At 46.0% G+C, this 24,557-nt stretch overlaps 1 protein-coding gene across 4 annotated transcripts in view; it reads left to right on the forward strand.

The window, feature by feature from the left end:
• Positions 1–8,868: 8,868 nt before the first annotated feature.
• Positions 8,869–24,557, forward strand: part of CHST15 (carbohydrate sulfotransferase 15) — a 70,112-nt gene continuing 54,423 nt past the window's right edge. For 2 of the 4 annotated variants that reach the window (XM_073546427.1, XM_073546426.1), the window contains exon 1: positions 8,871–9,041. The gene's annotated coding sequence lies outside the window, so the exon portion shown is untranslated. Of the gene's footprint in view, positions 9,042–24,557 lie in introns of all 4 variants that reach the window. The other 2 variants (XM_073546428.1, XR_012220425.1) reach the window with 2 other exon arrangements.

Consider the following 24,557-nt stretch of genomic DNA (forward strand, 5'->3'; position numbering starts at 1 on the left):
TGGGTGCAACAGGTCCAAGTTTATTTCTTCACTTGCCGTCCGACTGACGGCACACCTCGCGGCCCTCCGTTTCCAGAGCCGCTTCTCACACCGTACACTGGAGACGTGTCTGCACACACCGTCCCCTCCTTTACTGTCGACGCTCCTGACAGTTCCGTCACTGTGGCCGCCTTAGGCCCATTAACCAACAGCGCTTCTACTGCTCAGTCGTCGTGTCACATACGGTGTCTTACACCCAGTACCTCGTCTCAACTGCGGTCCTTTCCTGTCAGGACCACCCCCTGACGTCCTCTCTCCTCAGTCCCCCTGGTCTGGATTCTCCTCAGAGTGCACAGACTGTCGTAGTCCTCCTGTCACTTGAGCTCCCCCTGGGGACTGGAACTTTCTGGAACCCTCCCTCAGTATTTATAACTCCCCCGGTTCCTTGAAACTGTCACTCTAACTGTCACCACGCCCCCCATGACCAACGGTTTCTAAAGCCCTAAGCTGCTGTAGAGTCCTTTGCTCACACTCCACCCTGCCATCTAATGGTCATCCCAAGGTACTGCACGTCCACTACACTTTCCTAGTTGTTTCCCCACTGTAATCACTGACTCCTACCTACACTGTGCAAACCTATCTTTCTTCACTCTGACTAGTCCGTCCGTCCGTCAGGTCACCTTCCCTACAATGGTATAGCCCTCCACAGGCAGAGCTGTTGTCCCAGGGCAGAGTGGATGTAGCGACACTTAGATGGTGTAGTGTCAGGCGCAGGGGATGTAGCAATGCCAGGCAGGTTGGCACAGGAATGAGTGGAGGACACCAGGGCATGTAGTTCCAAAGCTTTACTCACAGTCTTTTGTACAAACAGGTGCCTGCTTCCGCGCCGTGTCCTCCGGGTCAGGGACTCAGTCACCCTCCAGGCCAGATGGAATACTCCTTTCCAACACTCCGCCAACATGTGCCTTTCTGAACGTCTCCTCTTATAGCGCCTTTAGATGAAGTACTCCTAGTACTGAGTTACACTGGAGTGCCTCCTGTCCGATGTTCTTATGAACTCTACTTGTACGGCAGACAGCTGTAGCCTGCTTCGGGGACTCCTTGCTACTGAGTCCCGGCTCACTATCCAGTTGCTGTTGTGCCCCCAAGTCTTGTGTGGGAATAAAGTGGTCACTACTTCTATTCCTCCGGTGTCTGCTGCAGGACCATTAGTATCCATACAACCTCGGGGACCGGGCCCCAGCCTTGCGCTTAGAACTTCTAGGAAGGGTTCTCTTCCCACCCATGTCCTCTGTTCTCTTTTACTCCTCACGTTCCGTACTAATCCTTTCTTTCTATGGAGAGTCAGGCTTTCAGTCTATGTTGCTCTCTCTCTCCCTTTCCCGTGCCAGCAGACCCAGGTCACTGGGATCTGCTGCAGCACTTCCATCCATCTATCCCTCTCTCTAGGGATCTTCTCTCTCCCACCAACGACTGACTGACTTAAACTCTTCCCGCTCCTTGAAATGTAATCTAACTCCACCCACCTCCCAGCACGTTTCGTGTTCCATGCAGGGAGCCACCAATGGGTGCTTTGCTATACTCCAAGCAGGGAGCCGCCGAAGGTGCTTTGCTACACTACTTTGTGGTGTGGGGTGCACGTGTTGGAGCGTGGTCAGGAGTCTCCACCTTACCTGGATGGTGGGATACCACACCTCAGGAGGTGCAGTACCTCTGTGGCGACTGAGCCTCAGGGGCGCCACAATGACATCTATCCATGCAGTACAATCACTCAGGAATACATGTGTATGGGAAGCTCTCGTGCAGCGATAAATGTGAGGCTGATGTGCCGGTCTCAGATTTGGGTGTCCAGCCTTACAAGTTTTTATACTGTAATTTCATCCTTAACATTTAATGATTACGATCCTTTTAATTTTAAAAAGTCAGAACGAAGGATCCGTACGCATGTGATAGCAGCACAAAAACGTGATGGCGTGTGACTCGTTTGCCTTTGAGCAGGGTCATTCTCTCGCTAACATCCTTATGCACTAATGAGCTTTCATGCAATATGAGCCCGACTGGAGAGCCCTTATGGAAAGCTGCCCACTGCTGCGGACCCCCACCCCATACAAGCACACACTCAGCCAAGCGTACATGATCTCTTTATAGGAAGGTGGGAATAAGCCGCTGAGAACATCTGCCATGACAGGAATGAACAAGTTTATTTTATTTATTTATTTTACTCATTTATATAGCGCCATTATTTCGACATCGCATTACAGACATTATTATCGCTGTCCCCATTGGGGCTCACAATCTACATTCCCTATCAGTATATGTGTGCAGTGTGGGAGAAAGCCGGAGAATCAGGAGGAAACCCACAAAAACACGGGGAGAACATACAAACTCCTTGCAGATGTTGTCCTTTGAACCCAGGACCCCAGTGATGTAAGGCTGCAGTACTAACCACTGAGCCACCTTAATGTATATGGCCACATCTAGCAGACCAGGGTTGCCTATGCTTTTCAGAAATGACCATTCGATTGATGCCATGTATGACCAGACGTGGCTTTACTCGGTTATAACAGGCCTCCTTTAAATATTATGTCCCCACACTGCCCCCCACACACAGAATGATGCCCCTTCAGTGACCTCCACTTAGGATGACGTCTCCATAGTTCTCCTTCACAAATAATGTTGCCCATCGCACAGTCTGATGCCTTCACTATGCCTGCCACACAGCTAACGGCTCCCTCTTCACCTATATCTGCATCCTAAAGACACAGACACAATTAAAGAGGGAACATGCCTCCGACCTCCTGAGACTGCCCCTAAATCCGGAACAGTTGGGAAGCAGGGACCTGCACGCTGGGCCCGAGGGCCTCTGGCCATGGCTTATGTCCCTAAGGACAGAGGGATTGGGCATGTTGATATCCAGCTGCCCGATTCTTTTCTCTCCAAAAACCTGATGTAATGTGAGAGTTGGGGGGCTTCGTATACACATAAAATGGTCTTCCATTCCTGCCGAAATTGTCAGACTGAGCTCACATTGATCTACTGTCTGTGTATGGCCGGCCTTGACTCTCTCCCTATTCCTGTCTATCAATTTACATCTGGTCATACGGAGTCATCACACAGCTGTCTTCCCGACCGTCAGCTGTCGGCTGTTCGCGGGAGGAGGAGAAGAAGCTGCTAGACCCCTCTGGCGGCACTCGTCTCCCTGGAAACAAAGGCTCGAAACGATTGGATCGGGCCTACTCTATTCTATATCTAATGACAAGATAACGAGGAGCTGTCTCTGCTGCACGGCCGCCATCCGTGTGCCGGACGTGTTTTTCATAGACCCATAGCTTTATATTGGCCCTTTTCTTCTATGCTGCCGGGAAAAAAGCAGACATGTGAACAGCACCTAAGGCTACTTTCACACATCAGGTTTTCGGCGTCAGGCGCGATCCGGCGTCGTGCCGGAATGCCGGATCCGGCAAATGTTTTGTAAAACCTGATGTGCCGGATCCGGTTTTCTGCCGGATCCGTCTTGTTCTTGACAGACAAAACCGGATCCGTCTCATCCGGTTCATCCGTTTTTCTATCCGTTTTTCGACGGATTACGCCGGATCCGGTTTTTAAAATTGACCCTTGTGGCCTTCCGTACGGGATTGGCTACTGGAAAACTAGATATAGCATGTTCCTACAGCCCTTCTTTGACAGGTTGTAGAGAAGAAAGTGCAGGTTGGAGAGAAGAGCAAGTTACTGGCGAAGATGGATGTTGTCATTGGAAATATTACCACTAGAAGTTCTGTGACGGTTTCAGGGACAATTTTCCACTATACTTTATGTCACCTCAAGGCAGAGTACACTGGCAGGATGACAGAGTGTGAAAGATTTGTGCCCTAAACTTGTGTACCTTCTGGACCAACAGTATCCAAAGTTGGCTATCTTGTCATGGTCTTACTATTTTTACCTTTAGGCCACAGGTGTGTACCTGGTTGTGTTTTATGCAAAGTATTTCACCTTTTAACAAAAGTTGTGTACATTGGTAGGAAATCACCAACAATAAACACAACTTTTCAGGTGAAATACTTTGCTTCAAACACAACCAGGAACACAACTGTGGCAAAAAGCTAAAATTTACCCACAGTTATATACCTGGTTTTAAATACCTTTTTACCTTTGAAATACCCTGTATTTAACCTTTTTTTTAAACATAGTTTGCCGCAGAAAGAAATGACAGACAACCATTGTGAAACGATAATTTAACTTTTATTTAAAATTTTTTTTTTTTTTTGTAAAATGTTTTTAAAGTGCAAAAAACTTTTTTAATAAAGGTTTTAAACCCAATGGGCATTTTTATTACAAAAAACACACATTACAAATCTGTGTACTGTGGGGTGGAAATACTGCTGGAGGGGCTGCGGGACACTTCGACACTGGGTGTGTGGAGAGAGGACTGGGATCGTGGTGGGGAAGGAACAGTTAGAGGGGAAGGTGTGGAAAAAGCTACAGAATGGGTGGACATGTGGGAGGCAGAAGAGGTGGTGGGCGGTGGAGTGGAGGGTTGGGCAGGGACTGTAGGAGCAGATGATGTTGATGGAAAGTTGTATGGGGAAGGAGTTTGGTACGGGGAAGGAGTTTGGTACGGGGCAGGTTGCTGGAAGTGGGGAGATGTCTGGTACTGGGGAGGTTGCTGGTACTGGTGAGGTTGCTGGTATGTAATAGGAGGGGGAGGATGGAAAGTGGCTGGAGGGGGTGCAGATGTAATAGGAGGGGGAGGATGGAAAGTGGCTGGAGGGGGTGCAGATGTAATAGGAGGGGGAGGATGGAAAGTGGCTGGAGGGGGTGCAGATGTAATAGGAGGGGGAGGATGGAAAGTGGCTGGAGGGGGTGCAGGTGGAGGAACTACAGTGGTGGGAGGTGGAGGTTGGGAGGTAACCTGCTGTAGAGCACCGTGGCACGAATGCATTACATGCATCTGCTGGGTAGGAGATAGTGTTGCCATGCGCTCCACAACAGACCTGAAAAAGGTGTGGTTTGGCGAAGATCTTGCTTCTGAATGCATGGTTTGCAGAAGTGTCTTCACCTCCAGAATGCTGGAGTTGATCTGCTGATAGCCTGCGGAGATTTGCTCTGACAAGACTTTTAGACAGTTCTGGAAAGATGCATTCAGATGCAAGAACTCTTGCGCATAACTCTTTTCCTGACCCCTCTGCCGCTGCCGCCCAGTACCCGCAGGTGTACTAGAGGTGGCAGGGGCAGAAGGGTGGGGTAAAGGGAAAGCGATCTCCTCACCAGCAGCTTCATGTAATGTAGGCGGCCACGATGCTCCTGTGCTGGTGGATGGGACAGATGGGTCGAATGTGTGGGAAGGCTGGGAAGGTGCAGATGTACCGGGGCGGTCGAAGTGTCCCTCGGTGCCGGTCTCCTCAGGGATCGCCTCAGAAGGGTCCAATCGTGCAGGCTCCCGAGTGCTGCTCACCGTGCTGTGGAATAAAGAGAAAAAAAAACAATTAAAATACTGACATGGTATGGCCCTGGCTGAAAAAAAAAAGTTACATCTAACATTTTTTTCACATGTGGTGTGTAATATTTACCTTCTGGTGACCATTGTTTCCCGGAGGAACGACAGGGCTTGTGCGTACTTGTACTTGCTCCTGCGTCCTCCAGATCCACTCGGGGCCCGCATCTCTTTATTGAACTCCTTCTTGAAACGATCCCTCACAGACCGCCACCGATTCACAATTCTGTTCCCTGAAACGAGAAAGGAGTGGTTAGTATACAACATCAGTGTTTCACAAACTCCAGTCCTCATGGTCCCCAGGGGTCATGTTTTCAGGATTTCCATAGTAAATAGAAATCCTGAACACATGATCCGTGGGGACCACGAGGACTGGAGTTCGGGAAACACTGGTTTACATCAAGCAACCGGTACTGTATATACTTACGCTCTTTAATCTGGGCCCGAACATCGAGGTCCTCCCAGCGGCCCACAAGGAGCGAACAGATTTCCTCCCAGAGTCGTCGGGTAACGATCAGGTCAGCGTGGCTGCGGTCAGCCATATTCCAGAGCGGCTCCCTTTCTCTGACGAGATCGATGAGGCGGTCCACATCAATCCCTCCATCCTCACCGTCAGAGTCGGGAGCACGCTGTGAAGGCTGTTAAAGAAAAAGACAAAAATAACATAATTAGCCTCCACAAAAGAAATGAAATAAAAAGTGCAAAAAAACAAAGCAAAAATATTTATACTTACACGCTGGTGACCGCCGCGTTGCTGTCGCCGACGACCCTGGGAGGCACTGCGAGGACCTCTTGGCCGAGCACCAGATTGGGAAGACTAGAGAAGAAAACAAAAAATGTTATGTCTTTGGATGTAGGCATTTGTTTGCTGTGTGTGGTCTGCAGAACATTGTTTTCTATGTGTTGTGTGTAGTGTGATGTTGTGTTTCTGCGTTTGATGCCAAAAACTTACCAATTGTGAGCCCACTCCAGGTGTCTGTCCACCCCTTCCTTCTTCTTCTGGGAGCTCCTCTTCATCTTGTGATTCCTGTTTTGAAATAAAAGGCAATGAATAGACATATATTACAGAGATGATGGATTTTGGAAATAAAAACTTACCGTCAAACGCTGACGATGCGAGGGAGGGCTCCCAGAAGAAGATGTGCTGTCCTGTTGATGGCCAGACTCCATGGCTGTGGGTATTGCTGCTGCTGTTGCTGCTGCCAGTGATGCCATTTCTGCTGCTGCTGCTGCTGCATCTATTGGGCGGCTGTTGAATAAAGAGAAACAAAGGGCCAATGAATATCTTGATATTCCATGGCCCTAGTTTGGAGGAATGGGGGATTTGATAATTACCGTCTCTCATCTGCTGCTGGACTCCCCTCCTCAGCATGTTCCATTTGCTGCTCCATTTGGGGTGGTGCTGATGGTGCTGCTGCTGCAGATGTCTGCTGCCTTCTCCTGCTCCTGGTTCTTGGCTTGGGTGGCATGTTGGGTGTGGCTGAGGGTCCCATTGTCTTGCTTTTATATATCTCCTGTGGGCAGAGCTACTGAGCATGCTCAGACCAAAAAAACCGGATCCGGCCGCCGGATCTGGCTTTCGCCGGATCCGGCGCATTGCGGCGCTCATAGGCTTTCATTGTGTGAAAAAGCCGGACGCGCCGGATCCTGCGTGTCCGGCTTTTTCGCCGGAGACAAAAAACGTTACAGTAGCCGTTTTTTCCAGACGCCGGATCGCGACACATTGCCGGATCCGGCGAAAACCGGATGAAACGCATGGCCATCCGGCGCGATCTGGCGCAAATGCAAGTCAATGGGGGGGAAACCGGATCCGGCATTGCATTTCGCCGGATCCGGTTTCTGTCAAAAGCGCCGGATCGCGCCTGACGGCGAAAACCTGATGTGTGAAAGAGGCCTAAGATTATACTGGGTATGTGCTGTATCCGCGTACAACACGTCCGTGCGTCGTGGACGCCAGAAAGAGGCCTAAGGCTGCGTGCACACCACGCCTCTCTCAGAATCCATCTGACAAAGTGCTGCAAAAGCGCCCCATAAAATGACCATGACCCACCGCAATGAAGTAACCACACTGCTGTGCAACGTGTTCAGCCATAAGTAACGCCGTCAGAAAACCTGAAGTGGTTAAAAGAAGCTGCATGCTCATTCTTCCAGTTGCTTCCCCCTGGAATCCGCCTGCTTCTTATATTTGACAGTATAGGGTAAAACTGGATGTGGCGGCTGAGCGGTCACAAGAACGCTGGGAAATGACTGCCAGCGTTTTCATGAAGTGGATTCACCTGGGAAAACATGGCAGCTAAGAATTGTTGTGGGCACAAATTTTTACAAGGGCAGAAAAAAAGAACCAACCTAAAAAACTCTGTATGAACATATCCCGAAAATAAAGAGCACCTCGTCCATTAAAGGCTAGATGGATACAGTATCTCTTAAGTGAAATGCCTTTGCAGTAGGTTTTGCTGTGAAGTATAGACAGCGGGCGTCTTCTGTTCCAAGTAGAAGCCTTCCATTCCAAGCAGGAGCCATCCATTCCAAGCAGGAGCCATCCATTCCAAGCAGGAGCCATCCATTCCAAGCAGGAGCCTTCTGTTCCAAGCAGAACCCTGCCCGTTCCAAGCAGGAGCTTTCCATACCATGCAGAAGCCTTTCGTTCCAAGGAGAAACCTTACGTTCCAAGCAAGAGCCTTTCGTTACGAGCAGGAACCTTCCATTCCAAGTACGAGCCTCTCGTTCCAAGCAGGAGCCTTCCCTTACAAGCAGAAGCCTTCCGTTCCAAGTAGAATCTTTTCGTTCCATGCAGAATCCTTCCATTCCAAGCAGGTGCCTTCCGTTACAAGCAAAAGCCTTCCGCTACAGGCAGAAGCCTATCGTTACAAGCAGAAGCCGCCCCAAGAATGACCATGTTGCTTCTTTTAACCGCTTTAGAGTTTCCAAACCCAGAAGCGGTTATAGGTGGCATAAGATGGAAAGATGGAACCTGTGCACAGCAAAGTCGTTTTGACATTATTATCTTTATGGGGCACTGAAAAAGACACCGTGGGCACACACCCTGTCGTTTTCCGTTTTCTCCATCGATATTAATAGGAAGCTTATTCAGACAGGATTTGAAGTGTTTTTTTTGCTGTGAATTTTGGAGCAGAAACTGCTGCAAAATCAATTTTAGAAAATAAACTCTGTGTGAACATACCAGCATGACTCCTTGCTCAGCAGTAGAGTCTGAGGTCTTCATTCTTCATGCAGTTCAGCATTAGTTCCCCAGAAAGAAGTATTTCTAAACTTCCTGCACATAAGCTGCTTCCCCTCTGCAGCCCAACCGCGCGGCTATTGAGTACATTACGGTAGGGCTTGCGTGCATTACGGTAGCAGTAGTAGCGGGGAGGGCTGGTCCTGATTGACGTGCGGTGGGCGTGGTCTGCTGCTTTATTCCAGGGGCATCTTATAGCCGGGCAGATGCCGGGGATGCAGCTGCTCCTCTGCCTCCTCTGCCTCCTCTGCCTCCTCTGTGCCTCCTCTGTGCCCGGCACCAGGGTGTGGAAGCATTTATTATCGCATGAAGCAGGGGGACATGCTCTCACAGGTAACTTGTGTCTGTGGTTGGGGGGATTGAGGGGGTGGTCTGCTGTATATGACATCCTCACAACTTCCCAGAGCATTGCTGCGGTGCAGTGTGCTCAGTGGAGGGCTCGGCACTGTGCAAGCAGAGCTCAGCTGTCTGCACAGGAGTCAGGCTGCAGAATCCTCTCTCCAGTCCTGTAATCCGGCATCTAATGGACCAGAACAGCAAAATCACCTGGTCCGGCCCTGAGGACTGAGCAGAGATCACCAGATCACATTGGCTCAATGGTTTAGATGCATTTACATGTTGCATTTTGTTTTTTGTTTTTTTTTATGGCTAAACACCGTTTTCTTTGCAGTTTTTGGAAATCGCGGTAAAAACGCGTCGGTTTTATTGCACCGCAGCATGTGACCGTCGCCCTTATGATTGCATATTATTAGTATTTTGCTGGGGATCATTGATGTTAGCGCCATCATGTTCCAGGCATCATCATCAGTAATGTTTCCTTACTCATCTGATAATCCGGATTGTCTGATAATCTGACATGTATCGGGGCCTGATAATTCTGAATGATTATTTACTGTAGTTAATCACGTGCATTATAAGAGGCTGTGTGGGGTGGTGGTGGGTCCGGTATCAGCCTCGGACCCCCATCTTCAGCCCTGGTTCAGGGTCGGACTCATTCATTTCTGTATATGTGCCACCTGATGTACGGGGTCAGCGACGTCCCACCACAGAGGGGCTAGGCTCCACTTGTTGTCCGTGCTATGAGTCGTTTGCCAGGTGAGTGGCAGAAGTCATCATCGTTCCTGAGGGTCTGTGCCCCCCAGAAGCTCCCGCTGCAGACTCGCGTGAATCGCAGTAAGCCCTATCCCTATTTAGGATCATTGGGACAGTGGTAGAAATATTTCCAACTACCCACATATGTGTGAATTAGCCCTTCTGTAGGGGCACCATGTAATGGCCGGTGCTGAGCCCCCTGCAGCGAGTGACGTTCTACTGGCTGGAGACCCCTTGTTATGATGATCATTTGCCTAGGGCTTTTTTTTTTAGGTTGTCTAAGTTGCAGTTCATACACGCAGGTATTGACGTGTAGGACCCTATGTTTGCTGTATATTCAGGGACCATGTCACGTATCCATAGGGCTCTGTATTTTCCTTCAGGCTAGATCGGGGTGCTATTCTAGATCAGAGTGCTATGCTATATTGGGGGGCTATGGTAGATCAGGGTGCTATGGTATATCGGGGTCTTGTGCATAGGTTTACTTTTTTTCATCTGTATAGGAAAATTGTTTGCTCTTTCTTAGTCCTCATTCAGACGTCCGATTTTTTTATTCACATTCAAGAAAATCTGATCTATTATTGTGTGCCAGGGCTGCCACTAGGCCCCCTATCCTGGCAACATTTTTCGGGGCCCCCTTGAGACTCCGCCCAGGTTCCACCCCAGTTGGCCTCCACCCCTCAAACTGTCCACAGTCCCACCACCCTCTCTTGGAAAAACTCGACTTCTCACCAATCACACATTAACAGTTCCCATCACCAGATCACGCATATAGCCGGCAGCTTTTGTTTTGGTCAGAAGATTTTTTAGGCCATCACTACGACAAGGTAGACTCTTTTGGCCGGGCCCTACTCTACTCAAACCTATTAAGCATTTGTTAAAGTATCCAATACAATTTAGGTATATTTTTATTATTGGTCATTTTAAAAATGGAAAAATAAATATCATGTACAAGTGACAAATACCACCGCACCATGACCAGATACCATATTACCACCACATAGTGACCTACAATATCACATACAAGGAACAAATACCAACAATATTACCACCACAGTAACCGAATAATATCACATACAAGGGACAAATACTGCCGCACCATGTCCAGATCACATATTACCACCACAGTAACCGAATAATGTCACATACAAGGGACAAATACTGCCGCACCATGTCCAGACCACATATTACCATCAAATGGTGACCAATAATACCACATACAAGGAACAAATCCAACCACACCATGATCAGTCCACATATTACCACCACATAATGACCAAATAATAACACATACAAGGAACAAATGCCGCCCCATCATGGCCGGACAACATATTACCACCACATGGTGACTGAATACTACAATAATGATCATTAATAAAAAAAAAGCACAATGCTTATATCACCATAAGTGCCATTATAGACAGGATATCTGTACTTAGTATGCAGTGTCTTTGTACAGGTAACACAGTGACATTATACGCACGAGCTCTGTATATATTGTACTGGTTATACAGTGATTAATGACATTATACACAGGAGCTCTGTATACAGTATCAGTGTACAGGTAATACAGTGATCAACAGTGACATACACACGAGCTCTGTATATATTGTACAGGTTATACAGTGATCAATGACATTATACACAGGAGCTCTGTGTATAGTGTCAGTGTAAAGGTAATACAGTGATGACTGGTGATATTGTTCACAGGACTGCTGTATATAGTATACAGTGTATTGTTTCAGTGTATAGGTAACACACTGACTTACCAATGATGTCTCTAGGTGAAGTCCTTCATCTCGCTTTTCATCTTCATCCAGCAAAGACCACCATCACTTCTTCCAGCCAGGGCTCGTCTCTGCAGGAAATATCAGTTATCTAGAGCTCCGCTTGCAGAACAAATTACTTAATTTTTTCTCAACTTCTATATTACACCAGATGAAGAAAAAAAGGCGACATAATGTTGCTCTGCATAGCAACAGGACTGCCTTCCCCATTTAAAACAGTATCCTCAAAAAATAAAATAAATACATCACTGCAGTAATAATATCCCTTAATTAGCGCCTATTGTAAAAATATCCCCCATCCTGGCACCCGTGTGTCTCATTCCTGGCTCCAGCCATATGTTCTCCCATCCTGGCCCCATATGTTTTCCCGTCCTACCCTCATGAGTATCCATTCTGCCCCATGTCATGTCCCATCCGTCTCCATTCTGCCTCATCTGTCTCCATCCTGCCCTATCTGTCTTCATCCTGCCCCATGATCCTGCACCATCTGTCTCCATCCTGCTCCCATGTCTCCCATTCTGCGTTATGTCTTCATTCTGCTCCATGTCGCCATTCTGCCGTGTCTCTATCCTGCCTCCGTGTCTCCATTCTGCCCCATGTCTCCATTCTGCACCATGTGATCCTGCCCCCGTGTCTCCGATCCTGCCCCCGTGTCTCCCATCCTGCCCCCTATATAATGAAACTAGGAAACAGAAGAGCGCAATAGGGTCTTATCTGGTGATTGATTGAATAGATATGACAAAAGTCTACTCACCCTTTCCAGGAGAGGTATAAGCATAGAAACCCGCCGTCAGCCTGCTGCACGCCCGAAGGTCCACTGCGTGACCTCCAATACGGATCCTCATGGATATAATGTTATTCTCGGGCTTACTGTGCGCTGCTTGACCAGAATGAAATCACCACAATATGAGAAATTTGACCATTTAATTCCCAACGCGTTTCAAAGTGTGAACCACTTCTTCTTCAGGGGATGACATAAAGGTTTATGTCATCCCCTGAAGAAGAAGTGGTTCACACTTTGAAACGCGTTGGGAATTAAATGGTCAAATTTCTCATATTGTGGTGATTTCATTCTGGTCAAGCAGCGCACAGTAAGCCCGAGAATAACATTATATCCATGAGGATCCTGCCCCCTTGCCTCCCATCCTGCCCCCTTGCCTCCCATCCTGCCCCTGTGCCTCCCATCCTGCCCCCGTGCCTCCCTTCCTGCCCCCGTGCCTCCCTTCCTGCCCCCGTGCCTCCCTTCCTGCCCCCGTGCCTCCCTTCCTGCCCCCGTGCCTCCCATCCTGCCCCCGTGCCTCCCATCCTGCCCCCGTGCCTCCTATTCTGCCCCATGTCTCCATCCTGCCCCATGTCTCCATCCTGCCATTGAAACAATGTGGCTTGCCGTTTTCAATAAAAATAAAAAAACTTTTCTCCTTACCTGGCCGCGTTCCTGCGGCGATGCTCTCTCCAGGCATTTCAAGCATGTACTCGTTGGCGAATGACAATGACGTCATATACCTGGCGACGTGTGCAGATAGGAGCTGCCAGCCTCCTATTGGCTGGCGGCTTTTAACTACTGCTGTCAGGGCCCGCACGGCAATAGAGTTTAACTGAACCTGTGTCTCAGACTCAGGTTCAGTTTCTGCACTGGCAGAATTCTGCTGCTAGGGCCTGGTGAGCAGATGAGACGGGGCCCACTGCGGGCCCCATACGCCAGTGAGGGCAGTAATGCCCTGATGGCGGCCCTGTTGTGTGCTACGAGTGTCATCTGATTTTCTCATCTGTGGAGAAATAAAAAAAAAAAACAACTTGTCCACCTTCTCCTCTCTAACACTCTGTGACTGTCAATGTCATCCAAGTGCTGTTTGATCAAAATTGGACATGTCTATGATATTTTTCACGGACCACTTAGTCCAAGGAAAAAAATCGGACATGTGCACAGCCCCATATACTATCACAGGTATGAGTGCTATCCAAGAAAAACTATAATTTCATTTGTATGCTAAAATTGAACGTGTGAATGAGGCCTTATACGGACCCCCCCCCCAAAAAAAAAAAAAGTCCTTTTTTTTGTTATTGTAGTCATTAAGCCATGTGTACCACTATATTCCTACAGTTGTGGCCAAAAGTATTGACACCCCTGCAATTCTGTCAGATAATACTCAGTTTCTTCCTGAAAATGATTGCAAACACAAATTCTTTGGTATTATTATCTTCATTTAATTTGTCTTAAATGAAAAAACACAAAAAGAATTGTCCTAAAGCCAAATTGTATATAATTCCACACCAAACATAAAAAAGAGGGTGGACAAAAGTATTGGCACTGTTCGAAAAATCATGTGATGCTTCTCTAATTTGTGTAATTAACAGCACCTGTAACTTACCTGTGGCACCTAACAGGTGTTGGCAATAACTAAATCACACTTGCAGCCAGTTGACCTGGATTAAAGTTGACTCAACCTCTGTCCTGTGTCCTTGTGTGTACCACATTGAGCATGGAGAAAAGAAAGAAGACCAAAGAACTGTCTGAGGACTTGAGAAACCAAATTGTGAGGAAGCATGAGCAATCTCAAGGCTACAAGTCCATCTCCAAAGACCTGAATGTTCCTGTGTCTACCGTGCACAGTGTCATCAAGAAGTTTAAAGCCCATGGCGCTGTGGCTAACCTCCCTAGATGTGGACAGAGAAGAAAAATTGACAAGAGATTTCAACGCAAGATTGTGCGGATGTTGGATAAAGAATCTCGACTAACATCCAAACAAGTTCAAGCTGCCCTGAAGTCCGAAGGTACAACAGTGTCAACCCGTACTATCCGCCGGCGTCTGAATGAAAAGGGACTATATGGTAGGAGACCCAGGAAGACCCCACTTCTTACCCCGAGACATAAAAAAGCCAGGCTGGAGTTTGCCAAAACTTACCTGAAAAAGCCTAAAACGTTTTGGAAGAATGTTCTCTGGTCAGATGAGACAAAAGTAGAGCTTTTTGGGCAAAGGCATCAACATAGAGTTTACAGGAGAAAAAAAGAGTCATTCAAAGAAAAGAACACGGTCCCTACAGTCAAACATGGCGGAGGTTCCTTGCTGTTTTTGGGGTTGCTTTGCTGCCTCTGGCACTGGACTGCTTGACCGTGTTCATGGCATTATGAAGTCTGAAGACTACCAACAAATTTTGCAGCATAAAGTAGGGCCCAGTGTGAGAAAGCTGGGTCTCCCTCAGAGGTCATGGGTCTTCCAGCAGGACAATGACCCAAAACACACTTCAAAAAGCACTAGAAAATGGTTTGAGAGAAAGCACTGGAGACTTCTAAGGTGGCCAGCAATGAGTCCAGACCTGAATCCCATAGAACACCTGTGGAGAGATCTAAAAATGGCAGTTTGGAGAAGGCACCCTTCAAATATCAGGGACCTGGAGCAGTTTGCCAAAGAAGAAAGGTCTAAAATTCCAGCAGAGCATTGTAAGAAACTCATTGATGGTTACCGGAAGCGGTTGGTCGCAGTTATTTTGGCTAAAGGTTGTGCAACCAAGTATTAGGCTGAGGGTGGCAATACTTTTGTCTGGCCCATTTTTGGAGTTTTGTGTGAAATGATCAATGTTTTGCTTTTTGCTTCATTCTCTTTTGTGCTTTTTCATTTAAGACAAATTAAATGAAGATAATAATACCAAAGAATTTGTGTTTGCAATCATTTTCAGGAAGAAACTGAGTATTATCTGACAGAATTGCAGGGGTGTCTACTTTTGGCCACAACTGTATGCTGTTATAGTGTGCACAGAGCCCTATCTTATCACCTATCCATAGTATATAGAGGGTCCGTCAATGACCACCACTTGTTCTAAGAAGATCGGACCCCTGTGTGAATGGAGTGGTGGTTGAGCATGCACACTACCATGGAGTTTAAAGGTCCTGGGACTGTCAGAGATAGCGGAGTATTTTGCTCTCCGGCGGTCCCATAGACAGTGAAAGAAACAGTGTACTGCTACTACGTTCACACAGGGGACCCTAAACTGAGGTCAGACCCCATCAATTAGACACCTATCCCCCATCTCTGTCCATAGGTACTTTTGTATGGCCACCAGTCATGTGATCTGTAAGATAGATCAGCTTCCCAAAAGAATTGAACCAAGATGGGGCATGTCCCATTTAAACATGTCCAATCCTTTTCTTAAGAGATAAGTGGTTACAGAGTTGTCTGGCAGCTGCTTATCTCTTGTGCATGATCCAAATGTGCATGTTTTTGGGGGGTCTTGGAGCATTCTGAAGGGTCTGACAATTCTTAATCTATGGCTACACGCAGGTGCCCTTACTGTGCTCCGTCCTATAAGGCGTCATTCACATTGCAGAGTATTTCATTCTGGATTCAGATTCCCCCAAACTACAGCACTAGAGCCCGCTGTATAATCTCAGCACAGATCGTAGTGCAGCGGTTCCGGGTGCTATTTTGTCTGAATGAGTTAATGGGTTATAATAACCAGTTTTATTACAGAGGACCCCCTGCACACCTGTACATCCTGCAGCCCGGTGGTGGTGCGATAGTGTGAACAGTCCCGTATGAGCCTGTATTTTGTTCCGATCTGCTCTGATACATCTGATATATGAATGTAATAATGTTTTCCTCCAGTTGGGACATCAATAGAATAATAATAAGATATTACAGCCTAGAATTAACCCCTGCAGTACCAGAGCAGTAGTGAATGAACTACTAGGCTGTGTTCACACATTGCATTTTTTTCAGTGCAGATTTATCAGAAAAACCTGGAGTATTTCTTAGTTCCAGCAAAGTAAATGAGAATCCTGATGTCTTGTGAACACGTTGAATATTTGTGACCTGCAGATTTAAATCTACAACGTGTCTATTCTTTCAGCGTTTTTGCTGACAATTTCACACATACTAATGAGTGGGGGAAAATCTGTACCAAAAACGCATGTAAAAAAATGCACGCTTTTTTGTCTGTGCGGTTTTCTTGCCAATAGATGCAGAAATGGTGCTTACATTTCTGCACTAAATACTTAACTTCTGCACATAGCCTTACACTATATCAAAACGCCATTTGGACAGTGCGGTGTTAACACATCCTGACAAATGTTTCGCCTTGCTTCATCATGGGGAAACATTTCCTTTCTGTTATTCTCCCATTTTTTTATGTAATGGTTTATTATTATTATTATTATTATTATTATTATTTAACAAAAATATTAAGATTTTTATTTTCTGACTTGTTTTTTTTGGTATAACATAACTTTACATGCGCAACAGCTTTACTGACTGGGATACAACATTTCCCATCTCTGACGCTTCTTCCACGTGAGTCTTGCCTAGTCCCACAAATGTCACATTGCTGATGACCCATAAATATAGCATTCAGATATTTGCCGTCGCTGCTTATGTTAACCCTTTGTCCCCATCTAAGGGCCCTTTGACACAGGCAGACTCTCGTTACAACACACATTCCCAACTATCGTCTGTGTAAACATGTTCTGCGTTCAGCTGACAAGTTGGCACGCAGGCATGAAAGGCGTTGATTGTTGGCAGCACATGCCCTTGTATAAGCGGGGGGTATGCTGCCGGCAATATTGCAGACTGTATGAGGACCAGCTATGGTAGCAATGATCGTTCACCCCATGCAGATTGTACAGATGCAATGAATTCCACATGTAAAACAAACACTGATATATATATATTCAGCGCTCAGCATAAATAAGTACACCCCCTTTGAAAAGTAAGATTTGCATTAATATATCAAAAAACGCAAGAACAATTTCCAAACTTTTGACAACTTTTGAGCGTCATAGAACATGTTTTTAACCCATAACATAATCAACAGGCAGCCCTGGCTCAGCAGCCTGACCAAAGAACTGAGACGGGTTTCCAGGGCCGCTGAGCGGAAATGGAAGAGAACCCATTCTACTGAGCACTTCAACGCATGCAAGCAGTCCCTTGTCAGCTTTAAGTCCACGCTCTCTGCCGCAAAACAAACTTAATTTGCATCTCTCATATCCTCCCTGTCTCACAACCGTAAACAGCTCTTCAACACTTTCAATTCTCTACTCCGTCCCACAGCAACTCCTCCCTCTCCTCTCATTTCTGCCGAAGACTTTGCCTCCTTCTTTAAGCAGAAGATCGACACGATCAGACAAAACTTTGGCCCGCAGCCCCCAATGCCCCTCTTAGCTGCTCAGCCCTGTTCTGCAAAAGCCAGCTTCTCCACCATGACAGAAGATCAGCTCTCCACCCTTCTGTCAAGATCACACCTCACCACTTGTGCCCCTCGACCCACTCCCGTCTCACCTCATCCCTAACTTGGCCACAGTCCTCATCCCATCTCTAACACACCTTTTCAACCTTTCACTTACAAATGGTGTCTTTCCCTCATCCTTCAAACATGCCTCAATCACACCCATCCTCAAAAAGCCCTCCCTTCATCCATCCTCTGTGTCTAACTATCGCCCAATATCTCTTCTCCCTTACTCCTCAAAACTACTGGAACAGCATGTATATCTTGAACTGTCCTCCCACCTCTCCTCCTGTTCCCTCTTTGACCGGTTACAATCTGGCTTCCGACCGCATCACTCAACTGAAACTGCCCTAACTAAAGTCACTAACGACTTACTAACCGCCAAGAGCAAGCGACACTACTCTGTCCTCCTTCTCCTGGACCTGTCCTCTGCCTTCGACACCGTAGACCATTCCCTCCTGCTACAGACTCTCATCTCTTGGCATCACAGACCTGGCCCTATCCTGGATCTCATCATACCTAACAGACCGAACATGTAGTGTCTCCCTCTCACACACCACCTCCTCACCTCGCCCCCTGTCTGTCGGTGTTCCCCAAGGCTCTGTCCTAGGACCCCTACTATTCTCCATCTATACCTTCGGCTTTGGACTGCTCATAGAATCCCACGGTTTGCAGTATCACCTCTATGCTGATGACACGCAGCTCTACCTATATGGACCCAACCTCGCCTCCTTACTGACTGAAATCCCACAATGTCTGTCTGCTATCTCAGCCTTCTTCTCTGCTCACTCTCTCAAACTGAACATGGACAAAACAGAATTCATCATCTTTCCTCCATCTCACTCTACCCCTCCACCAGACCTATCCATCAATGTCAACGGCTGCTCTCTTTCCCCAGTCCCGTACGCTCGGTGCCTTGGGGTGATCCTCGACTCTGCACTCTCTTTCAAACCACATATCCAAGCCCTCGCCTCCTCCTGCCGTCTCAAACTCAAAAATATTTCCCGGATCCGCTCATTCCTCAACCATGAAACCACAAAAACACTAGTGCATGCTCTTATCATCTCCCGCCTCGACTACTGCAACCTCCTACTCTCTGGCCTCCCCTCTAGCACTCTGGCTCCGCTCCAGTCCATCCTACACTCTGCTGCCCGACTAATCCACCTGTTTCCCCGCTATTCCCCAGCCTTCCCCCTATGCAAGGCCCTTCACTGGCTTCCTATCGCCCAGAGGCTCCAATTCAAAACCCTAACCATGACATACAAAGCCATCCACAACCTGTCTCCTCCATACATCTGTGACATGGTCTCTAGATACCTACCCGCACGCAATCTTCGATCATCTCAAGATCTCCTTCTCTACTCCCCCCTTATCTCTTCTTCCCACAACCGCATACAAGACTTCTCCCATGCTTCCCCCATACTCTGGAACTCCCTGCCGCAACACATCAGACTCTCACCATCAACGGAAACCTTCAAGAAGAACTGAAGACCCACCTGTTCCGACAAGCCTACAGCCTGCAATGATCCTCGGTCTACTGAACCACCGCACAACCTGCTCTACCCTCTCCTACTGTATCCTCACCCATCCCTGTAGACTGTGAGCCCTCGCGGGCAGGGTCCCCTCTCCTTATGTACTTGTGTGTCCCTTGTCTTACACATGTTTACTATACTTGTCTATAGTTCCCCTTTTCACATGTAAAGCGCCATGGAATAAATGGCGCTATATAAATGCATAATAATAATAATAACAACATGAAAGTAAGGTTAACAATATAACGTTCATTACAAGATCTTCAGTTTTACTCAAACTAGATAATGAGAAAATGAAGACACCCCACATCAAAAGCTACAACATCTAGTATTTTGTATGACATCCATGATTTTTGAAGACCTCACCAAGTCTTCTAGGTATGGAATGAATACTTTGGTGACATTGCAACATCTCTCCTTTTCCATTCTTCAAGATGGACCTCTTTTAGAGCCTGGATGCTGGATGGAGAGTGATGACAACTTGTTTCTTCAGAATTCCCTTTAGATGTTCGGTTGGGTCAGATCAGGAGACAATTGGCCAATGAATCAGGTTCACCCTGTTCTTCTGAAATGCACCATTGGCCACAGATTTGTGTCTTGGATCATTATCACATTGAAAGCGTGCTCGTCTACCCAGGGTACGGAGTGATGGCAGCATCTTCTGTTTCAATATAGATCAATACATCTGTTCACTGATGATGTCTCCTGATTTAAACCCTACTGAGCTATGGGGAATTCTGAAGGGGCAAGTTGTCATCACTCTCCATCCAACATCCAGACTCGAGGTCCTTCTTCTGGAAAAAAATGTAATATTTCACCAACTTGGGCTGGACAGTGGCTCAGTGGTTGGCACTGAAGCCTTGCAGTGCTGGGGTCCTGGGCTTGAATCCCACCAAGGGCAACATCTGCAAGGAATTTGTATGTTCTCCCCGTGTTTGTGTGGGTTTCCTCCGGGTTCTCCAGTTTCCTTCCACATGCCAAAGACATACTGATAGGGAATCTAGATTGTGAGCCCCAATGGAGTACAGCGATGATGATGTATGTATAGCGCTGTGGCGCTATATAAGTGAGTAAAATAAACTTATTCATTCCAAGCCTAGAAGATATGGTGCTGTACGTAAAATTCATGTTGGTCATCGTTATTTTATGATCATGTAGTAGTATGTCTCCTGATGCACAGTCATAATTGAGTAATTGATGGGGATCTGATGGGAGCATCAATAATCTGGTAATTTGTTACTCCCATTGCAATGGTGTCTGTCTACCTCACCGTCCCTTTTATTCGTAAGAAGTTAGACCTCCTGCACACTCCATATTCAACTGCTGGCTCATAAAGATCTATGGTCCCCGTGCTATACCTCCATGTGCCTTTGATCTTGTATAGAGGCAAACCGCAGTCTTTTTGACATTTTTTTTATATAGACATTTTCATAGGTTTGGCTAATAAAAATACCTTTCATGATAGGGTTTCATGAAGCATTTTAGGCTGTTTAGTTTCTGCAGCCTCTAAGTATTACAGTGCATAACAAACTAGTGAGTTATGAGTTATGTACTGTGTTACATAGAGGCTGTAGAAGCCAAACAATACTCTATTGCAAATAATGTTTTTTAGGCAAAATTACAGGAAAAAAAAATGATTTCAAGGTATTCATTATCCTTTATTGAGGTTTTCCCAGAATTTGCATTTATTAGTTATCAACATGACTGGGTTATATTTATTAGATAGATAGATATTAAGCGAAGGGGCCCTGTGTGTGCTTGATTGCACACACATTACTGCGGCAATGGGGGGACACGGACCCCTGTTCTTGTACTTGGCTGGGGTCCCAGTGATCAGAAACCTATTGCCTGTTCTGTCCATAGGTGATAAATGTAGATTTTTTTTGGAAAAACCGCTTTAAGGAAACACCATATGACAGCACATGTGCGTCCATAATAATGAGCTGTAGTGCGCTCTTGGGTCACACGAGAGACTTGGACAAGTTTCTTAAGCAGCACACCAAGGTTTCGGGGGTCTGTCTAGCTGATTTTGGCTGGTATCACCGGGGAAAGGCTCTACCATATCTACAATTTACATATGAGAAACCCTTCATTGGGCCATAAGAGGATACCAGCAGAAGGTCCCATGCGGTATGGTTCCTATTGTCCTCAACAGACCCCTTGGCATCCCCCGCCATTTCCAAAGTGCAAGGAGACTGGCGCGCATAACTTGACGACAGCTTCATGAGCCTTGGTGCACCTGGCTGCTCTCTTCTTCTGAGGTGTGACTCCTTCAGAAATGTTTCCTATACATGGAAATTCCATAAAGCGATTACCAGCGTCTCTGAAAGGCGTTTTTGTAACCGTCCTGAGTGTTTTTCCTGCCTCCGGTCCAGCTATGTTATTTCATTTCATAGGTTTGTGCTCACAAGACCTGAGTGGGTTCTCTGTGTTCTCCGTTTATCTTCACGATTGAAGTGTTTTCACAGTCGTCTTCTTCTTTGTCGCGTCTGGCTGAGCGGCTGCGTAGAAAGGTAGAAATCCAGTGTCCTGATCTCACCTCGGCACATGTCATATACTGCCAAGCAGCAAGTGACATAAGAGAGAACGTACTGACGGGCACCGTCCTCCTGTAGCCTTACAAGAAATCTCCAAAATATTGCATTCAACAACTTCATGGTCATCCTTGCTGCTAGGGAAGGTGACCTCCATTATAAGCCTCACGTGGGGTTTCACCTGGGTATTTTTGACTCCTAAACAAAAGTTCTACTGACTTGTGTGAGTATTGTTTGTATAATCGTACATTTGCCTGGATAACCCCTTTCTGATACACCCCATCCCCCTTAATTAGGGGTAATGGCAAAAGTCCTAAAACCCGACTTAAAAAATGGCTGAAGACAATAGAGTCTTCTAATGGTTATTATCTTCTGTCGGTGAATTTCCTCCACAATACTGCCAATCAGTGCCCAAATAATACTTCCCTATAAAGCGTAAATAATACCACTAGACATTGTACACATAATACTGCCATATCACACATCCCAAAATTTAATGCAAAGATCAAAGACTTTATTGAAAAATCAATAAAAAACATACTAAAATGCAATACAAGGAATTCATTCAATGTAGAGAAAGTGGGGAAAAAGAAAAAAGGGGCAAGACAGCAAGAAACACCAAGGGATGGTAAAATGCGGATGAGCATACAGTCATATGTAAAAGTTTGGGCACCCCTATTAATGTTAACCTTTTTGCAACAGCTATTTCAGTTTTATATATCTAATAACTGATGGACTCAGTTATATTTCTGGATTCAAATGAGGTTTATTGTACTAACAGAAAATGTGCAATCTGCATTTAAACAAAATTTCACCGGTGCACCCTTATCATTTTCTTGATTTGAACACTCCTAACTACTTTTTACTGACTTCCTGAAGCACTAAATTGGTTTTGTAACCTCATTGAGCTTTGAACTTCATAGCCAGGTGTATCAAATCATGAGAAAAGGTATTTAAAGTGGCCACTTGCAAGTAGTTCTCCTATTTGATTCTCCTATGAAGAGTGGCATCATGGGATCCTCAAAACAATTCTCAAATGATCTGAAAACAAAGATTATTCAACATAGCTTTTCAGGGGAAGGATACAAAAAGTTGTCTCAGAGATTTAACCTGTTAGTTTCCACTGTGAGGAACATAGTAAGGAAATGGAAGAACACAGGTACAGTTCTTGTTAAGCCCAGAAGTGGCAGGCCAAGAAAAATATCAGAAAGGCAGAGAAGAAGAATGGTGAGAACAGTCAAGGACAATCCACAGACCACCTCCAAAGACCTGCAGCATCATCTTGCTGCAGATGGTGTCACTGTGCATCGGTCAACAATACAGCGCATGCATAACGCCTTTTTGTATGACCAAACAACTCAATCTTTGTTTCATCAGTCCACAGGACCTTCTTCCAAAATGTAACTGGCTTGTCCAAATGTGCTTTTGCATACCTCAGGCGACTCTGTTTGTGGCGTGCTTGCAGAAACGGCTTCTTTCGCATCACTCTCCCATACAGCTTCTCCTTGTGCAAAGTGCGCTGTATTGTTGACCGATGCACAGTGACACCATCTGCAGCAAGATGACGCTGCAGGTCTTTGGAGGTGGTCTGTGGATTGTCCTTGACTGTTCTCACCATTCTTCTTCTCTGCCTTTCTGATATTTTTCTTGGCCTGCCACTTCTGGGCTTAACAAGAACTGTACCTGTGTTCTTCCATTTCCTTACTATGTTCCTCACAGTGGAAACTGACAGGTTAAATCTCTGAGACAACTTTTTGTATCCTTCCCCTGAAAAGCTATGTTGAATAATCTTTGTTTTCAGATCATTTGAGAGTTGTTTTGAGGAGCCCATGATGCCACTCTTCATAGGAGAATCAAATAGGAGAACTACTTGCAAGTGGCCACCTTAAATACCTTTTCTCATGATTTGATACACCTGGCTATGAAGATCAAAGCTCAATGAGGTTACAAAACCAATTTAGTGCTTCAGGAAGTCAGTAAAAAGTAGTTAGGAGTGTTCAAATCAAGAAAATGATAAGGGTGCCCATACTTTTGCACCGGTGAAATTTTGTTTAAATGCAGATTGCACATTTTCTGTTAGTACAATAAACCTCATTTGAATCCAGAAATATAACTGAGTCCATCAGTTATTAGATATATGAAACTGAAATACCTGTTGCAAAAACCAAAATTGTTATAAAGAAAAAAGGTTAACATTAATAGGGGTGCCCAAACTTTTACATATGACTGTATATAGACACATGCAAATGAACATACAATATATAAAAAGAAAAAGGTGCTGTAGTTATCAGTGAATGGCACCAGTAGATGACGTAATATATCTTATAAAGTGCAAAAAATCTGCAAGGAACCGAAAGAAAGAACATGAAAAAAAATTCTGACAAGTAAAGTGCATATAATATCTGGTGTAATCCACCGCAGAAAAATGCACCAAAGAGTAATGCAAAAAAGTAAATATAGCATAGTCAAATGCATGGTACCAACTAAAGTGGAGAGGAATTAAGGTTCATACTTTGACCCCTGATGAAGATCACTGTGTGAAACGCGTGTCGGGCTGGCCAGGCACCCTGATTCCCCTCCAGTTTAGTTGGTACCATGCACTTAACTATGTTTGATTTACTTTTATGATTTCTTTCATGTTTGATTTTTCTTCAACAGTAAGCATCCTGAGACCATTCATGCATAGTG

Source organism: Dendrobates tinctorius, unplaced genomic scaffold (genome assembly GCF_039654945.1).
Source record: "Dendrobates tinctorius isolate UK_male_01 unplaced genomic scaffold, ASM3965494v1 ptg000147l, whole genome shotgun sequence".
In the NCBI taxonomy this organism is placed as follows: domain Eukaryota; kingdom Metazoa; phylum Chordata; class Amphibia; order Anura; family Dendrobatidae; genus Dendrobates; species Dendrobates tinctorius.